At 48.0% G+C, this 20,860-nt stretch overlaps 1 long non-coding RNA gene across 1 annotated transcript in view; it reads right to left on the reverse strand.

Moving 5' to 3' along the window:
- LOC119971243 overlaps positions 1–20,860 on the reverse strand; it is a 117,170-nt gene that overhangs the window by 38,220 nt on the left and 58,090 nt on the right. The window contains exon 2 of the long non-coding RNA XR_005461785.1: positions 4,900–4,979. This is a non-coding gene — a long non-coding RNA (uncharacterized LOC119971243). The remainder of the gene's footprint in view (positions 1–4,899; positions 4,980–20,860) is intronic.

A 20,860-nucleotide genomic window follows, 5' to 3' on the forward strand; every position in this document is an offset into this window, starting at 1 on the left:
ATTGTCTGGTTTGGTGTGCTGAATTGCTTGGGCTTTGGGGTTGAGTATAGGACGTCCTCTCTCTTTCTAAACACTTAAACAAGCAAAATTACATCTTTCCATGCCCAAATGCTTGATATATCTGTAATATAACTCAGAACTTAAATTAATCTGAACAATTTGATTTCTTTTTCAAATTTAAAATACGTCAAAGTATTTCAAACTACTAACAGCATTCGGTCCAATAAATCCATTCCTGTGGTGACACGTGCAAGGTATTATAGGGTGGTTATTTTAATAAGGACATGGGGAGTCCACACCAAGTAAAAATAAGAACAAAGTTTTATTAACAAACAAGATATGTACACTTTCCGGTTACCCCTACCAGGTTTCTCTGGTTAGTGCCTTACGGGTATCATGGGCCAGGGTTTAGAGAACCCCGAAGTGTATCATGGAGTTCACCCGATTCATAACTTTTACTAGATTGTGGTATGGGGAGCACATGGCCCACTGTACAGGTGTGGTACAGCAGAAATGGAAAAGTAATTTTTAAAGCAAAACAATGTTTATTCTATGAACTCAAGTTAACCTTCTAAAACATACAGTGAACATCTTATCAACCATTAATTCTCCATCTCCTGTTTTGGGTTTGCCCTCAGGTTCCCATTCCCATGCCTATCTAGTTTAAACCCCCTGCAAAAGCATTATCTCCCTCCGTGGATATTCATTGAAGTCCTGTTCAGGTGCAGGCAGTTCGGCTGGTACAGGTCCCACCTTCCCCAGAACCCGACCCAATGCCTCGGAAATCTGATGCCCTTCTAGCTTTCCAGCCACATGTTAATCGCTCAATTCTCCTGTTTCGAGAGTTACCTGCACAGGGGACTGGGTGTAATCCTGAGATTACTGCTTTTGAGGTCCTGTTTTTAATCTACTTACTAGTTCCCTAAAGTCTGCATTCAGGACCTCATCCCCTTTCCTATCTAAGTTATTGGCATCAACGTGGACCATGACCTCTGGCTAATCACCTTTCCCAGAAGGATGTCCTGTAGCTGCTCAGTGACATCCTTGACCCTGGCACCAATGAGACAACTTACCATCCTGGATTCATGTCTACTGTCACAGAAATGCCTGTCTGTTCCCCTTACTAACGGGTCCCCAACATTACTGCTCCATGTATGGCAGTCACCTGTGGTGCCACAAACATGGCTCTGATTGCATTCCTCCAAGAACCAACCAGTATCCAAAATGGAAAACCAATCAATGAGCAGTATTTAACTCTGTCAAAATATTCTTCTATTTCTTTATACATGTGTTTATCTAAAAGGTAAAGTTGCCATAGTCCCAGATGACCATACACTGCTTTCCCCTTTGAGGGGCAGAGCAAACTGGTGGTGATAAAACCTGGGCTCACCACACTTCAGACGAGGGGCAAGGTTGAGAAGGTAGGCCTTCATGAATAACCTCAGCCAGTATGTGAATTGAACCCATACTGCTGGCCTTGCTCTGCATCATACCAACTGTCTAGCCAAGTGAACTAAACCGGCCTCCCAATATGTTTATCTAGCTTCCTTTTAAACTACTCATCTCAAATCGCTCACTGTGGTAGCCAATTCTAACAACTCCGATTTCATATCAACGGTAGCACAGTGGTTAGCACAGTTGCTTCACAGCTCCAGGGTCCCAGGTTTGATTCCCGGCTTGGGTCACTGTCTGTGCGGAGTCTGCACGTTCTCCCCTTGTCTGCATGGGTTTCCTCCGGGTGCTCCGGTTTCCTCCCACAGTCCAAAGATGTGCAGGCTAGGTGGATTGGTCATGCTAAATGGCCCTTCATGTCCAAAAAAAATTATGTGGGTTTACTGGGATAGGGTGGAGGTGTGGGCTTAGGTAGGGTGCTCTTTCCATGGGCAGATGCAGACTCAATGGGCCAAACGGCCTCCTTCTGCACTGTAATTCTATGATAAATTCGATATCCATAATGAAAGGTGGCTCCATAAATGTATTGACATTGATCTATGATGCTGTTTTGAAATTCAGTGGAAAAGTGAATCCCTGACATTTTGTTGAAGTACCAGTGAATTTAAACTTCATTTCCTTACTAACATAATCGGCTACACATTAAAACGCATTAAAAAACTATTCCAAAGCATGGTCACAATGTCAATTCACAGTCAACAGCCCTCAGATTTACAACTTGGCTGTACATCAGGCTTTGACACGCATGGAGAGCTTCACTTCTAGACAGTAACTTTAAAATGTTATATCAGCGATGTCGTAAGGCAAGAGCTTTCTAAAACTATTTATGAAAGTTTATCAAGTGCCCGGATTATCCATCACATGCTGACTATGTTTGCTCAAAGTCTTCAGCTATCCTGATAATGACCTGAATTTTGTGGTCAGTGGCCTACAATTGGCTCTAATACACTCGCGCTTGCCCAAAGAATTTTTGGCAGCCTTTGGAGTGGAAGTTGCAGTTATTTGAAATTCAAATAAAGTGCACGCTACAGGGGATCTGGGTCCTGGATGAACAATGATATGATACCTTAAACAACCTGATTGCAAAATCCTTAATGAGACACGCAGAGTCTGAATCAGCAAGTGCAAGTCAGAATATTGTTATGGGCCAGGGTTTAGAGAAACCCAAAAGTGTATCATGGAGTTCACCTGACCCACAACTTTTAATAGATTGTGGTATGTGGAGCACAAGGCCCACTCTACAGGTGTGGTACAGCAGAAATGGAAAAATATTTTTTAAAGCAAAACAATGATTATTCTATGAACTCAAGTTAACCTTTTAAAAACATACAGTGAACATCTTAGCAACCATCAATTCAAATACAACCCTCAAAGAATACAACACTAAGTAATCCTTTAAGCTTTCCTTTTAACATCCATAAGACTGAAAAAAAAACCTTCAAAACAGAAAGACATCAGGCTTAACTTCACTACTGAGAATATTTATAATTCTGAATTCAACAAATGATCCAGAGATAGTATTTTGATGGCAGAGAGAACAGCAGTGCACATGCTTGGTCTGGCTTCAGCTCCAACACTGAAAATGAAATTAAAACACACCCTGCAGTAAACAGCCTAAAATGAAAGTTTTAAAAAACTGATAGACAGCCCAGCTCCACCCACTCTGACATCACTGCAGTAGTAAACACCCATTTCTTAAAGGTACTCTCACTACAGATATTTATATACACACCCATTTCTTAAAGGTACTCTCACATGACAATACTTTATTCAATACAAAATCATGTAAAGAAAGTGAAATAAACTGAGAAATATAATGATACACTGAGATAAAACAGAGAGAAAGAGAATGTAAAAATAAAAGTTTTATTTTCATTTTTAAATCTGCAAGAATCTTCTTGAAAGTGAACCCTTTGAAAGCGGCGGGTCCTGACGGGGTCCCTGGTCGTGCACTCAGATCCTGCGCGGACCAACTGGAGGATGTGTTCACGGAATCTTCTCCCTACTGCGTTCCGAGGTTCTGACCTGCTTCAAGAAGACCACCATCATACCTGTGCCATAAAAGAACTAGCAATGTGCCTCAATGACCACTGTCCAGTGGCCTTGACATTGATCATTATGAAGTGCTTCGAGAGGTTGGTCATGAGACACATCAACTCCATACTGCCGGAATGCCTTGATCTACTGCAATTTGCATACTGCCACAACCGGTCCGCAGCAGATGCCATCTCCCTGGCCTTACACTTATCCCTGGAGCATCTAGACAACAAGGACTCCTACATCAGACTCCTATTCATTAACTACAGCTCCGCCTTTAACACCATAATCCCAGCCAAGCTCATATCAAAGCTCCAAAACCTAGGACGTGGCTCCTTCCTCTGCAACTGCATCCTCGACTTCCTGGTCCATAGACCTCAATCAGTAAGGCTAAACAACAACACTTCCTCCGCAATACCAGGGCCCGCTAGGCTGAGTGCTTCGCTCTCTACTATACTCCCTGTACACACACACACACACACACGACGGTCTGGCAAAATTTGGTTCCAACTTCATCTACAAGTTTCCTGATGACACGACCGTAGTGGGTCAGATCTCGAACAATGATGAGTCAGAGTACAGAAGGGAGCTAGAGAACCAAATGGAGTGGTGTAACGACAACAATCTCTCCCTCAATGTCAGCAAAACTAAAGCTGGTCTTTGACTTCAGGAAGCAAAGTATCGTACACGCCCCTGTCTGCATCTGTAGTGACGAGGTGCAGATGGTTGACAGCTTCAAATTCCTAGGTGTGCATATCGCCAACACTCAGGTTTCCACTACGACCAAGAAAGCACTACAGCGCCTATACTTTCTCAGGAAACTTTCTCAGGAAACGAAAGAAATTTGGCATGTCCACATTGACTCTTACCAATTTTTCCAGATGCACCTTGGAAGCATCCTATCTGGCTGCATCACTGCCTGGTATGGCAACTGCTCGACCCAAGACTGTAAAAAACTACACAGTCATGAACACAGCTCAGTCCATCACGCGAAAATGCCTCCCATCCACTGACTGTCTACACCTCCCGCTGCCTTGGGAAAGCAGGCAGCATAATCAAAGATCCCTCCCACCCGGGGTATTTACTTTTCCAACTTCTTCCATCGGGCAGGAGACACAAAAGTCTGAGAACACGCACAAACAGATTCAAAAACAGCTTCTTTCCCACTGTTAGCAGATTCCTGAATGACCCGCATATGGGCTGGCCTGATCTCTTCAAACATCTTCTCTCCTGAGTAGTACTATGCTTCGTCCAATGCCTGTGTCTTGTATTTACATTGTGTATTTGCCTGTCCTACGTTTTTTCTGATGTATGGAATGATCTGTCTGGACTGTAAGCAGAACAATACTTTTCACTGTACCACAGTACACGTGACAGTAAAATAAATCCAAATCATTAAGAGTGACATACTTGTTTTGGTGTTTAACTTTGCATGTGCTGTCTCTGGCATATACTTCTGTCAAAGGGTGTTAACTTCACTGTTCCTTTTCCTGCAAAATCCAGATCAAAATGTGAGACTGTTGAATTCAAAGGATCTAGTTCAGCACAGACCCTTACTTCTGAATTATGCTGTTACTTTTGCTCAGTAGAAAGCAGAAACTACATGGCAGAAATGTAAAGATGGTCGCATGACAATATCCTAACTTGAATTATTATATGAAGCATACAATTCTTAAATCACAATTCTTAATCAGAGGACTTGCAGTTACCTTATCAAGAAACATCATAAAAAGCTACATATACAACTAAGTACAAAAGTCTTCAACAACCATGGCATAATAATAATCTTTATAATAATCTTTATTATTGCAACAAATAGGCTTACATTAACACTGCAATGAAATGAGTGTTCCTGACCCGCCTGACCCAGTGTGTGGGTGAGTGAGGGAAAAAAAAGAACTTCCCCTTTTTCTAAAAAAAAACTTTTTGAAAAGAAAACTTTTAAAGAGAAAGAATTTTTTTATTTTTTAACATTTTTTTTTGGAAAAAGGTGTTCAAGAAGGGGAAAAAATAAGTGTTAAAGGAGAGAAGGGAGGGGAATAGAAAAGGGAAAAAAATGGCAGAAGGGAGCCAAAGCAGAGGGAGAAAGGGCACCAGCACCAGAAGGGGCCGTGGGCGAGCCCGTTCAGACGAGCTAACGGCACACAAAGCAGCGGAACGGAAGGTTCGTCGCAACAAAAAAGAACTGGGCAGACAGGAGCATCTTCCCCTTGGCCAGGGGTGAACTGGAACTGGAAGGCATCCTTTGCTGAGGCTCTGAGGGGACATCAGCAGGAAAACAAGGCAGAGGCTAGAGCAGATATGGAGGCCGCGGTGCAGGCAGCAATGGCCAAGGCCATGGCGGAGGTGCAGCTCGTCCGAAGCAGAGCCGAGGAGAAACTGGAATCCCAAGAGGCAACCATTACGGAGCTGGAAAAAGCTGTGGCTGACAAGAGCGACCGGATCATGGCCCTGGAGAAGGAGGTGACAAGACTGGTCACAGCGCAGGGGACCTGAAGGGCAGAGTGGACGATCAGGAAAACCGCTCGAGAAGGCAAAATGTAAGGATAGTGGGCCTACCAGAGGGGATCGAGGGCAGAAACCCCACAGCATACGTGGCCGAGATGCTGGGTAACTTAGTGGGGAGGAAAACCTTCCCCAACCCACCAGAAATGTGCAGAGCACACCGGTCGCTGCGCCCGAAGCCCAAGGGCAGGCCTAGCCAGGAGATGGCCGAATTCAATAGAGCAAAAGCAGCTCTTCACAAGTGCGACGTGAGTTTTGGTATCCTGTACCCAGCGAAACTCTGGTTCACACACCAAGAAAGAGAGTACATCTTCACAGCCCCCGCCGAAGAAAAGTTTGTCGAGGAACACTGTCTGGAAAACCGACAGCGAGGGTAGAAATAAGGGCCCCCTGGCAAGGGGCAACGCCTGGCCTCCCTGCCAAGCCCCCCCCCCCCCCAACCCCAGCCACAGCAAGCGCATCCTGAACAAAAAAACAAACCACTACCTGAGGGACCGCTTCAGGTGGGAGACCACGCCCCAGCATGAAGGAACGAGAATAGCGGAGAAGGGAGAGCAAGCGAGAGGAGCGCAGGGTAGGATGGGGGAAGAGCAAGCAGAAAACTGTAGAGGTCGGGCGAGGGAGAAGCGAGAGGGGGGCCACCGCACTAGCAGGAAAGCGTCGGAGGCATGCAACAAAGCAGGGCCACAGTGTGCCCCCAATAGGGGGGGCAGCGCAAGGCAGGGGGGTGGGGGAACCACTCAGAGGCGGGAGAGCAAACGGGGATACGAACAGGGGAAAGAGGGACAAAAGGGTATACGGGAGGGGTGGGGGGGGAAGGGAAGGAGGGGCAAATAAGGCTAGAAAGAGAACAATAGGGCTACAAAGTGCCACAACCAAGGGCACGGAACAAGGATTCGCTGCAAGCAACCACCCAGTACGGTCTCTGGGCGAAGAGAGACTCCAGAGTGCAGGGGACCACCCACGTGGCGGACGCACGGTGGGTGGCCATGTCAGGTCCCCTGGACAAAGGGAAACCCCGGAGCATAAGGACCCGACCGCATGGAGAAAGCAGTGACAGCGGCCATCCTGGACGGCCCACCAACAAAGGGAAACCCCGGAGGGCAGAGCGTCCACCAGATAAGTATGGTTAATCCCACAGGAGCAGGGGGACTGAAGCTCTGCCAACAGGATAGTCACCTGGAACGGAAGGGTACTCAACGGACCAGTGAAAAGATCCAGAGTCCTCACCCACCTGAGAAATACGAAAGCCGACAGTCTTCCTCCAAGAGACACACCTGAGAGAGCAGGACCGCCTGCAGGTAAGAAAGGGCTAGGTGGGGCAGACCTGCTGTGGGACGAGAGCCAGGGGGGTGGCAATACTGATCAGCAAGAAGACGATGTTTAGGGCGACAAAAACGGTTACAAACCCAGGGGGACGGTACGTCATGGTCAGCAGGGCCCTGGATGGGGCACCGGTAGGATTAGTTAACGTCCAACTAGGACGACATGAGCTTCATCAAAAAGACCATGGCAGAAATCCCCGACATAGTGACGCACCGACTCACCGTGGCGGGATGGGGTGGGGGGGGGGGACTTCAACTGTGTACAGGATCCAATGACTGACAGGTCAAGCTCCAAAAACGGGGAAAGCCTCAAGCATGGCAAGGGAACTCGGTCACTTTATGGAACAGATGGGAGCGGTGGACCTCTGGAGATTCACCCACCCAGGGGAGAAGGAGTTCTCCTTCTTCTCCCCAGTACACAATGTATTCACCAGAATTGAGTTCTTTGTGGTGGGGAAAACGGTGCTTAGACAAATTGGTGATAGACAAAGTGGAATACTCAGCAATTGATATCCGACCACGATCCACACTACATAGACGTGAGGCCGGAGACGGGCAGGGCATGTCATCCCACATGGAGATTGGACATTGCCATAATAGCTGACAAGGCCTTCAATGAAAAGATATCGCAGGCCATAGCAGAGTACACGGAGAACAACCAAAACAGGGAGGTCTCACCCTCCACGTTCTGGGAAGCGCTAAAGGCCGTAGTAAGAGGGGAAATTATCGCTTTCAAAGCGCAAAGAGATAGGGAAGAAAGGACAGCTAGGCAGCAGCAGGTCGACTCCATAATGGAGGTGGACCGTAAATACTCCGAGGCCCCAACCGTAGAGCTCCTGGCGGAGAGGAAAGTGCTACAAAAGGAACTTTGATCTGCTCTCCACCCGGAAAGCAGTTCACCAACTCCGTCAGGCACGTGGGACCCTATACGAACACGGACCCAAAGACAGCCGCCTGTTGGCCCACCAGCTGAGAAAGCAGGCAGCCACCAGAGAAATTGCACAAATCAGGGAATACCAGAGGCACATTAGAAACAGAACCAGAAAAGATCAACAAAACCTTCAAGGCCTTCTATCAATGGCTGTACACCTCAAAGCCCCCCGGGGGGGGGGGGGGGGGGGGGGGGGGGGTCCGGGATGAAACGGTTCCTTGATATACCTCCTTGGGGTAGGGCAGAAATCTAGGCCTGGAAGCACCACTAAGCACTGAGAGAGATAATGGACAGCATTAGCTCCATGCAGGCGGGGAAGGCGCCGGGACCATTCGGGTTCCCGACAGACTTCTACAAAACATTTGCGACAGCACTGGTCCCACACCTGCGGGAGATGTTCACAGACTCGCTAGCGAGGGGCACACTGCCACCCACGCTAGCACAGGCCTCAATCTCGCTGATACCCAAGAAAGATATAGACCCAACGGAATGTTGGTCATACAAACCCATCTCACTGCTGAACGCAGATGCCAAAATACTGGCCAAAAGGCTAGAAGACTGCGTACCTGATGTGGTCGCAGAGGACCAGACGGACTTTGTCATAGGTAGACAGCTAACCTCAAACAGCATGCGCCTGCTGAATGTGATAATGACCCCATCCGAGGAGAGAATACCAGAGGTGATCATCTCCCTGGACGCAGAAAAGGCCTTCGACAGGGTCGAATGGAAATACCTCAGAGGTACGAGAGGGTTTGGGCTTGGAACAGGGTTCACCTCTTGGGTAAAACTCCTCTATAAAACTCCCATACGCAACGCTCCCATGGCGAGCGTACGGACCGACAACACCAATTCCCGATACTTTCAGTCGCACAGGGGCACCAGACAAGGATGCCCACTGTCCCCACTGCTGTTCACTCTAGCGATCGAGCCATTAGCAATTGATCTCAGAGCAATAAAAAGCTGGAGGGGGATCCGAAGGGGGGGCAGAGGGCACAGAGTCTCACTCTATGCAGATGACCTTCTCCTTTACATTTCGGACCCACAAAGCTGCATGGACGGAATCATTGTTCCTGAAAGTTTGGCGCCTTCTCAGGCTACAAACTCAACATGAGCAAAAGCGTGATCTTCCCGGTACACCCACAAGTAGGGAGGGCAGCACTAATGGGACTGCCATTTAAACAAGGCCAACACAAATTCCGTTACCTGGAGATCCAAATAGCCTATGACTGGAAAGGGATCCACAAATGGAACCTCACCAATCTGACAGAGGAAGTAAAAAAGGACCTGCAAAGATGGAACACACTCCCTCTCTCCCTTGCGGGAAGAGTCCTGACGATCAAAGTGAACATACTGCCCAGGTACCTCTTCCTACTTAGATCTATCCCAATCTACATCCCCAAGGTTTTTTCAAAGCACTAAACAAACTAATCATGGCGTTCGTATGGGAGGGGCGGGGGGGGGGGGGGGGGGGGGGGGGGGGGTGCTAGGATCCCAAAGTGATCCTACAAAAAAATAGAATGCAGGGGGAGGCTAGCCCTCACAAACCTGCAATTCTACTACTGGGCGGCGACAGCCAAGCGAATAAGGGGATGGGTCAAGAAGCCAGAAGCCGAGTGGGTGCACGCGACAGAGACCTCCTGCAAGGGGACCTCCCTCCGGGCCCTCGCCACAGCGGCACTCCCATCCCCACCACAACAGCCCAGTGGTGATAGCCACCCTCCAGTCCTGGAACCAACCACGGCAGCAATTTGGCCTGACCAAAATGGCGGACAAAGCTCCCATCTGCAACAACCATAGGTTCACACCAGCGCTGACTGACGCCACCTTTAAAAAAAGTGGGGACAGGACGGAGGGACACTGACAGTCAGGGACCTATATACGGATGGCAGGATCGCAACACTGGACAAACTGACAGAGAAATTCCAGCTAGCCAGGGGGAACGAGCTAAGGTACCAGCAACTCAAAAACTTCCTACGAAAGGAGACAAGAACGAACCCACAAACGCCATGACAGACATTACTGGAAGAGTTACTGGATGCAAGAATACTAGATAAAGGAAACTGTAATAACATGTATGACCGACTGGTAGAAAGGACCGACACCGTACTGGACCCAACAAGAAAAAAAATGAGGGGAAGACTTGGGGATTGAAATCAAGTGGGGACTCTGGAGCGAAGCACTGCATAGGGTCAGCTCCACCTCCACGTGCGCAAGTCTAAGCCTGACGCAACTAAAAGCGGTACATAGAGCCCACTTAACAGGAACTCGTATGAGTAGGTTCTTCCCGGAGGCAGGGCCGGCTCAAGGCACCGGCAACTCGGGCTGTCGCCCGGGCGCCATGTACTAGGGGGCGCCAGACTCGGGTCCCGCGCATGCGCAGTTGGGCCGGCGCCAACCAGCGCATGCGCGGTGGCCGCACTCCCCCAGTGTAGCCGCACTCCCCCAGGGCGGCCCCCCCCGTCGTCCGTCCGCCCCCGCTCGGTCGTCCCCCGCCTCGGGTCCGTCCCCCCCCCCCCCCCCCCCCCCCCCCCCCCCTCGGGTCCGCCCGCCCCGCCCCCCCTCGGGTCCGCCCCCACCCCGCCCCGCCCCCCTCGGGTCCGCCCCACCCCCCCGCCCCCCGGGTCCGCTCCCCCCGCCCGCCCCCCCCCACCTCGGGTCCGCTCCCCCCGCCCTCCCCTCGGGTCCCCCCCACCCCGGGTCCGCCCCCCTGTCCCCCCCCCTCTCGGCCCCGCCCCCCCCTCGGCCCCCTCGGCCCCACCCCCCTCGTCCCCGCCCCCCCTCGGCTCCGCCCGCCCCGCCCCCCCCCCCCCCCCCCGGGTCCGCCCCCCCTCGGCCCCACCTCCCCCCCAAGGGCGCCGAAGTTCAGCTTGCCCGGGGCGCCAGCAACCCTAGGGCCGGCGCTGCCCGGAGGTGGAGGATAGATGTGAACGGTGCCAAGGAGGCCCGGCCAACCACGCCCACATGTTCTAGTTTTGCTGCAGACTTGCCGAGTACTGGACAGCCTCGGCGAGGCAATGTCCAAAGTAGTGTGGATGAGGGTAGAGCCATGCCCGAAAGTGGCGGTCTTTGGGGTATCAGACCAGCCAGATCGATTCCTGGGGAGGAGGGCAGACGCTCTTGCCTTTGCCTCCCTGATCGCCCGCCATAGAATCCTGTTCGGCTGGCGGTCAGCAGCACCACCCAATGTTGCAGACTGGCTGTCCAACCTCTCAGAATCTCTCCAAATGGAGAAAATCAAATTTGCCTTTGGAGGGTCAGACGACAGCTTCCACAGAACGTGGCTATTCATCCAATTGTTTGGGGACCTGTTTGTGGCCAACAAACAAGGAAAAGAATAGCCAGATAGCCAAGAATCAGGGGAAAGTAGCCAGGGCATGAGAGGGAGGGATAGACTGGGGGGGGGGGGGGGGGGGGGGGGGTACCAGCTAAACCTAAGGAAGAGGGAGGAGACAGGGAACAATAGAGGGGAACCAGAGAGGTGGGAGGGAAGCAAGGGAATGACAGCTGGAAGGAGGGCATGGGTAACAATAACAAACTTGGCATCTTCAGGAACAGAGAACAAGGAAAATACGGGGGAAAGACGGGCTGAATGGCTGAAGTGGAGGTGAACGTGAGACGACGACAGCGAAATCCGTCCGGGAGAAGCAAAAGACAACACCAGATCCATTGTCCTCTGTAATTGTTTCTCCGGCACCCAAATGTATATGTACTTCCCCAGTCCCCCTCTTCCACCCCCCCCCCCCCCCCCCCCCCCCCCCCCCCCCCCCCCCCCCCCCCCCACTCCCCACAAACAGTTGCCTACTTATGTGTTGAAAATAATATTGCCAATTGTACAGAGTTGCTGCTGTTGAGCTAGCGCACAATACTCTACCAGTTATTTTATTTTTTTGTGTGTGCTCTTCTCTTCTATATATCTATATTATTCGTTGTATACATAACGGTAAATATACTTTGTACAAAAACCAAATAAAAAACATCAAAACACTGCAATGAAATTACTGTGAAAATGCCCTAGTTGCTACATTCCACTGCCTGTTCGAGTACACAGAGAGTGAATTCAGAATGTCCAATTCACCTAACAAGCACATCTTTCAGGACTTGTGGGAGGAAACTGGAGCACCCAGAGGAAACCCACGCAGACACGAGGAGAACATGCAGACTCCACACAGACGGTGACCCAAGCAGGAATCGAACCTGGGATGCTTGCGATGTTTAGCAACAGTGATAACCACTGTGCTACCGTGCTGCCCATAAATCTGAAACCAACATACTCTTGTAAAAGACAGTCATCCTCCCAACTCTTCTATATGGTTCAGTAATGTGGACCATGGACAGATGCCACCTCAAGACCCTGGAGAGGTATCAACAATGCTGTCGGACATGGATTCTCTGCAGCATCTGGGAGGGCAGGTGTAGATCATAGAATTTACAGTGCAGAAGGAGGCCACTCGGCCCATCGAGTCTGCACCGGCTCCTGGAAAGAGCACCCTACCCAAGGTTAACACCTCCACCCCATCCCCATAACCCAGTAACCCCACCCAACACTAAGGGCAATTTTGGACACTAAGGGCAATTTATCATGGCCAATCCACCTAACCTGCACATCTTTGGACTGTGGAAGGAAACCGGAGCACCCGGAGGAAACCCACGCACACACGGGGAGAATGTGCAGACTCCGCACAGACAGTGACCCAAGCTGGAATCGAACCTGGGACACTGGAGCTGTGAAGCGATTGTGCTATCCACAATGCTACCGTGCTGCCCGTGTACTAACATCATCGTCCTTGAAAGAGCCAAGAGCATGGGCATCGAGGCCATGATCATCCAAAACCAACTCAGCTGGACTCGCACGTGCTTAAGATGCCAGAGTCGCAACTACCAAAGCATATCTTCTTTGCCCTGTTCAAGGAAGGCTCCATACAAGAAGAGGACGAAGAAGGAGGTGCTTCAAAGACACCCTGAAGGCTTACCTCAAGAAATACAACATCAACATCAATGCCTGGCAGACCCTTGCTCAGAAGAGACCTAAAGTGCAGCACGGTAGCACAAGTGGCTAGCACTGTGGCTTCACAGTGCCAGGGTCCCAGGTCCGATTCCCCGCTGGGTCACAGTCTGTGCTGAGTCTGCACGTTCTCTCCGTGTCTGTGTTGGTTTCCTCCAGGTGCTCCGGTTTCCTCCCACATTCCAAAGATCTGCAGGTTAGGTGGATTGGTCATGCTAAATTGCCCTTAAGTGTCCAAAAAGGTTAGGAGGTGTTTTTGGGTTACCAGGATAGGGTGGAAGTGAGGGCTTAAGTGGGTCGGTGCAGACTCGAAGGGTCAAATGGCCTCCTTCTGCACTGTATGTTCCATGTTCTATATGTAATTGGAGGAGCCTCCTGATTGAATGGACACAATTCTTTGCGAACACCCAGAAGCTTGAGAACACCCAAAATCAAGAGGAGGCTCAGAAAAGGAGCCTGAGACTGGAATACCAGTGGTCTCGAGTCCAAGAACCAATCACACCACCTGGAAAACCTGCTAAGTGTGCAGTTGGACATGTGGCTCTTGAGATCGGGCTCATCAGCCATGCAAGGACCCACAGAACCCATTACCAGTGACGCAGAGTTTCTTAGGTGGTCAACCATACTCATGAGCAAGTGATTGCTGAACAATAACACACCAATAACAACTTACTGTCACAAGTAGGCTTCAATGAAGTTCCTGTGAAAAGCCCTTAGTCACCACATTCCGGTACCTGTTCAGGGGAGGCCGGTACGGGAATTAAACCCGCGCTGCTGGTCTTGTTCTGCATTACAAGCCAGCTGTTTAGCCCAGTGTGTTAAACCAGCCCCTGTGATGCGCTATGATAAGAGAATTTGCAAATTTAAAGGTGCCATGTGATCTTTAAAATATACTAGACTAGACAAGTGGATTTTAAGTTTTCAGAAGGGCCAGACAGCTAATATTGCAGTCCTCCCTCAGTGCAAGGTGTTGTCAGATAGATTATATGCTGACTGTCTGAAGTTGGGCTAAATTCCACAATCTGCGGACAGGTGCTACCAAGCTGATATCAACATAAACTCAACAGATTGTGTACTGAAGTGTAAAAATAAGTCATAAAAACGAGGACGCAAAAGGAGCAATTTGAGGCCAGGAATCATTTTGATTTGGTACAAAGATATAATTATTGTAATGTGACAAAAGTCATAGGGTGTAATTTACCGGCTGTGTCCCACCGGAATCAGGACGGGACACAGTCAGTAGATCCTGCCAGATCCAGACTTGCATAGTTACGTGAGCTTAAGTGCTCATTTGGCACCGTTTAGCACTGGTCCCTACAAACGGGGACTGGTCCCTACAAACCAAACAGGGATCTGAAGGAATGGCTCTTGGGGGATGGTCTCACAGGTGATCGGAGGCCCCCGGGTGGTTGGCCTCTTAGGCATATTGGCACCCTAGCACTGCTAATGCCACCAGAGCATTGTGGCACTGCTAGCCTGGCACCCTGGCAGTGGTGCCCAGGTGGCATTTGCTCATGCTGAGGAATGGGTCTGGGGGTTCCCTGGCCATACGAGGTGGAGTATTGGGGGGGGGGGGGGGCTGGAGGACCTTTCATAGGTGAGTTGGAGCTTTGGAAGGAAAGGGGGTTGAGAGATTGGGGAGCCATTCTCTTACTACACTAACGAGCAGAACTCCTCAGTGCAGGAAATGCGGCTGAGTGCAGCCTCGGCGGAGCATCCCCCGCTGAGGCCCGGAAAAATAATAGAGTGCCATTCGATAGTGGGGTCATTCCTGGCGCTTAATGACGCTGCTAATCCCGCCCAAAACGGGACTATGTTTTTTTTGTTAGTTCGTACTCATCAATTCAGAATTTGGAACAATTTAGCTGGAATTGAATACTTTTGACCTGCATGCAAGCTAGAATATCAGCACTGTAAAAGTGGAAGATTAAATGTGAAATGCCCAACAACTATCAATGCTGAGTGAAATTGTTTGACTTTTACCTCTACAGCTTTGAAATGTATTCTTATAAATTTGTAAAGTGCCTCATGTGACAGTTCAAACATGCCCATCCTCTTCAACAAGTTGTATTTTAGTATCAACAATTAAAGACAGATGATCTGAAAAATATAAAGGTTTTTTCTTTGGTGAATCCACACTCCCAACCTACTAAGGAGGGAAAATATATGCTGAGCCTACCCCTGTCGGTTAAAATACAATTTGTGTTTAACTCGTCAACACGATTAAAGATCAGACTGCCACATGCTATACACAGCTATAGTAAAATACATTCTTCCACCAGAAATCTTGGAAGCAACCAACAGTTTAAAGTCTGTTTCCTCTAACTGCATGCAAATTTAAAACAAGGTTTTAGACATTATTTTATGAAGGGTGGATTCATGCATTACATTGCTGGAAGAAAACTATTTTCTTTGTCCCAACACAGCATGATCTGCAGGTGGAAGTGTTCAAATTTCACGATAAGTTTTAAAATACAACTTATTGAAGAGGATGCACATGTTTAGACCGCCACATGAGGCACTTTCCCAAATTTATGATAATACATTTTCAAATGCCAAATTCAAAGCTGTCAGAAAAAGTCAAACAATTTAACTCAGCATTGATAGCTGTTGGGCATTTTCAACTAAAAGACAAAACCCTGTTTGCAATCAGAAACTCAGCATGCAGTCACAGGTGTTAGCTTTACAACTTGATTAAGCAATTGGCTATGCCATATTAAATTGCTTTATTTAGTGGTGCTCAACTACAAAATTAGTTGCCTGTAAGAACAAAGCATTAAGTGCAGCTTATAGGACAACCCAGGTTTACACTGTACTGTGAGACCAGTCATATTGGAATAATAATCAACTGCAAAATAGTTTGCAATAAAGTGGAGGTTAATACTCTACAGCAAGATACCACACTGCCACGTGAAAGCACTTTATACTGAATTACGATCTTACCAGAAAGGCAGATGGGAGAATAAACAAGGTCGCATCATAAGACCAATGCAATTTTCATCAGCTGATATAGTGAAAAATATTCTCCAGATTGGATGTAATATGTACACTCAAGGAAGTCTAAAATGTAATTTCACTGTGCATTTTTTAAAAAAAGAATATGAATGTTCAAATACAACCAACCCATAAGAAAGAAAAAAATCTATTCAATTCTTCAAGCCCACTCATTGAACCTTGCAGTTCTCCATAGGATGGAGTCTACGCCAACTATTTAACCTCCTCAGGGAAAGGCTGAACCAAAAGGAAATACCTCAATGGAAGGAAAACCTTGGAAAATTTCTCTCTGACCCTAAGATTAGGTTTCAAACTTCTGCTTTCGCTCGCTGCTAGAGGAGAATTTTAGGATTGCATCTTAAACTTTTATAAAAACAACCATTGTGGTACAGAAATATATAGACATTTGGAAACACAGACTAAATTTTACATCGCATTTCATGCAGCATTCTTGATGCTCCCCTCCATCAAACAAAGTTGTCACGACATTAGAACAGAATTCCTGCCACAGAACCCCACACCATTGAAACTATGGTTGAAGATGCTCCAAGACTTTTGGCCTACTGCTCCACAGGATCATCAACAGCTACACATTAGAAAGGCTCAATTCCAGCTGGTGACCCAGCACATTACCTCAAGCAAGCACTATACTATTCTACTATAAGCCCATAACTCCTGCAGCTACCTTGATTACACTTCTTCCTGTCTATATTCCTTCCTGCCTATATTCCACTCACCAAAGTTTTGCATTGCCATCATTTCTGTTCTAAGAATGCAATCTTCCATACCAGCACTTCCAATAGGTCTTTTTACCTCAACCAATCCAAGTATCACAATAGAGTTCCCCTTTTCCTGACCTTCCATCCCCACCATTCTCCACAATCAATATATTATCTGCTGTTAAATCTGCTACTACCTGCATAATGTTCTCACTAAACACATTTTCCTCTCACCTCCCAATATGCTGAAGGGTTCATTCCATCCACAAAACCCAGGTACACTCTTCAATCACACTCCCCTGCCAACAGATGAGCAGGGAATGCAAAACCTGCCTTGCATTTCCTGCCTCCTCACTGTCCAGAGCCTCAAACATGGCGTCCCGGTGAAACTATAATTTACTGGCGCATATTTCAAGTTCGTACACTGTATTCCTGCTCACAATGTTGTCTTCTTTACACTGGGGAGAACAAGTGCAGATTGGGTGACAGCTTTGCAGAACACCTCCATTCAGTCTGGAAGCATGACCCTGAACTTCCAGTCACTTACCACTTCAACTCTCTTCACGTTTTTGAGAGCTTTGGTCATCATGGATTTGTCCTGCCTTTTGTGGTCAGGACATACCTGGGCAATATTCCATTTTGTTATGTATATGCCTGTGTTATGGCTGTACTGGAACAGCCTGGCTAGATTCACAACTAGATTTGTAGCACAAGTTAACAGCTGGAATGCTGTCAGAGCCATATATGGCCTTTGTTAAATCCAGTTTTGATATCACATGGAGTGAACTGAATTGGTTAAAGAACCAAATTTGTCCTCTCTGGGGACTGCCATTAGCACTCTTTCCCCTTGGTCTCTGTGGCCATTAGCACCCGGTTTCCCTGGGTTTCTGTGGCTACGGTTTCCCTGGGTTTCTGTGGCTATGACTCATGTTTCATTCTCACTCCACAGTATAAATATTTCCCACTTTCTCTGTCTGTTAGCTTTGACAAAGAGTCATCGGACTCGAAACGTTAGCTCTTTTCTCTCCGTACAGATGCTGCCAGACTTGCTGAGATTTTCCAGAATTTTCTCTTTCATTGCTTATGTACTCTGTGCCCCTAATTATAAAGTTGAGGATCCAATAATAGTACTGAAGACTTGTGCTCCAGATATAGTTGCACCCTTAACCAAACTGTTCTAGTACAACTACAACACTGGCATGTGGCATCTGCCCCATAAGATGAAAGACTGCCGTACTACGTCCACAAAGAGTAAGACAAATCAAATCCAAACTGTCTAATTGCCACCCATTAGTCCACTCTACATCACCACAAAAGTGACGGAAGTGATAATCGACAGTGCTATCAAACGGCAATTATTCAGAATCAACACTCAGTTTGGGTTCCACCAGGGCCACTCGGCTCCTGACCTGATTACAGCCTAGTCCAAACATGGACAAAGGAGCTGAACTCCAGAGGTGAAATGAGTGACTGCCCTTAACTGAATGTGTTACCAGGGAACCCTAGTAAAATGAGCTAATAGGAATCAAGGAAAACTCACCATGGGTTAGAGTCATGCGTAGCACAAAGGAAAATGGTTGCCATTGTTGGAGGTCAATCATCTCCATTCTGGGACATCACTGCAGGAGTTCTCCAGGGTAGTGTCCGAGGTCCAACCACCATCAGCAACTTCATCAATGACTTTCCCTCCAGCAAATGGTCAGGAGTGGGGATGTTGGCTCATGATTGCACAATGTTCAACACCATTCGTGGCTCCCCGGATACTGAAGCTGCCGGCACCCATTTCCAGCAAGACCTGGATAACATTGAGGCTTGGGCTGATAATTAACAAGTAGCATTTGTGTCACACAAGAACTGGCAAAGACCGTCTCCAATAAGAGAGAATCCAACCACCTCCCCTTGATATTCAAAGACATTACCATCACTGAATTCCTCAATAGTTACATCCTGGCAGCTACCATTGGTTAGAAATTGAACTAGACCAGCTATTTAAATACTGTCACTACAAGAGCAGGTCAGAGGCTAGGCGTTCTGCAGAGATTAAATCACCTCCTGACTCCCCAAATCCTGTCTACCATATACAAGGTACAAGTTTGGAGTATGATGTAATATTCTCCACTTGCCTGGATAAGAGCAGCTCAAACAACACTGAAGAAGCTCTCCACCATCCAGGATAAAATAGCCCCACTTGACTGACACATCCATCCACCACCACCTTGAACATTCACTCCCTCCACCACCGACACATAGTGGCAGCATGTGCATCATCTACAAGGTACACTGCAATAACTTATCAAAGCTCCTGAAGAGAATTTTCCAAAGCCTGCAACCTCCATCATCTAGAAGGACGAGAGGAGCAGATGCATGGAAACAACACCACCTGCAGGTCTACTTCTAAGCCACTCACCAACCTGATTTAGAACTGTATCATCATTCCTTCATTGTCACTGGGCGAAAATCCTGGAACTCCATCAGTAACAGCATGGTACACCGACACCACATGGATTGCAGGGATTCAAGAAAGTGGCTCACCAGTACCTTAACAGCAATTAAGGATGGGAAATATAAATGCTGACCTAGCCACGTAATCCATATCGCAGAAAAGAATTTTGAAAACATATGCACTATTATGTATTCTCTGTCTCAACCTGCCATTTAATGATTTGTGCACATATACATCAGGTCTATTCCTGTGAGCTTTTTTAATTTGTACCCTTTAAGGGGAGGACTTCCAGTGGCGGAATGGAGGTGGAAGTCGCACGTTGGGTGGCTCCTGCTCGAGGCTCAGTTTTTAAAAATTTAATGCCTACCCAGGGGCAGTTCTTGGATGAACAGGTGCAGGAAGACATAAAGGAGGGGGATGTCGAAGAACCAGAAAAAAGCCGTCAGGAAAAAGGGGGCAAGTGAAGGTTGCCTCGAGCGAATGGGTCAGCCCGGCAACAGGAAAGATGGCGGAGGCAGGGTCGTGCCACACCCTTCACAGGAGAGAAGATGACCACGGTGATAGCTGCGGGTTTGAAAAGCAGTATTCCAAGCACATGGAGGTGATGAGGAAAGAAATGATAGCAGCGATGAAGGTATTGGTAGAGCAGGCGACAGCCCAGGTGGAGATAGCGGTGTTGAAGACATCGGTCGAGGTATGGGAGCAAGCAGAGAAGTTGAAGAGATGGAGGAGGCCCTGTCACAGCATAACAACAGTTATTCTATAGCATATCAGGGAAGTGCTTCACAATCAATTTATTTTTCATATGCACCAAAGTTTGATACAAATTCTAAGTAGCTCATTATTCTTAATTATTTTATCCTAACATTATCTTCACTGCGCCTTGTCTCTAAACTATCCACTCAGCCTGAGTCTCCTTCCCTTCTTCTCGTCCATTGTCACCAGGGGCTGGAATCGCTGGCTTTTAAAGCAGACCAAGCAGGCCAGCAGCACGGTTCGATTCCCGTATCAGCCTCCCCGGACAGGTGCCGGAATGTGGCGACTATGGGTTTTTCACAGTACCGTAGTTTCCGGACTATAAGCCGCTACTTCTTTCCCACGTTTTGAACCTCGCGGCTTATACAACGACGCGGCTTATTTATGGATTTTTCCCGCTTTCACTAAACCAATGAAATTGCGTAACGGGTTAAGGTAAAACAATGTAACTTTTTAGTTTACTGTTTAGATTAAATCGAGCGCGCTCAAACATCCCATCATTCTGATTACGGTAGTCATTTTGTCACCCTCATCATGGCAAAGACACGGAGAAATGCATATGATGCAGCTTTCAAGTTGAAGGCGATCGATCTGGCTGTTGGAAAAGGAAATAGAGCTGCTGCACTAGAGCTTGGTCTTAATGAGTCGATGATAAGACGTTGGAAACAGCAGCGTGAGGAATTGACTCAGTGCAAA

The sequence above is a fragment of the Scyliorhinus canicula genome, chromosome 9 (assembly GCF_902713615.1).
Source record: "Scyliorhinus canicula chromosome 9, sScyCan1.1, whole genome shotgun sequence".
NCBI classification, from domain to species: Eukaryota; Metazoa; Chordata; class Chondrichthyes; order Carcharhiniformes; family Scyliorhinidae; genus Scyliorhinus; species Scyliorhinus canicula.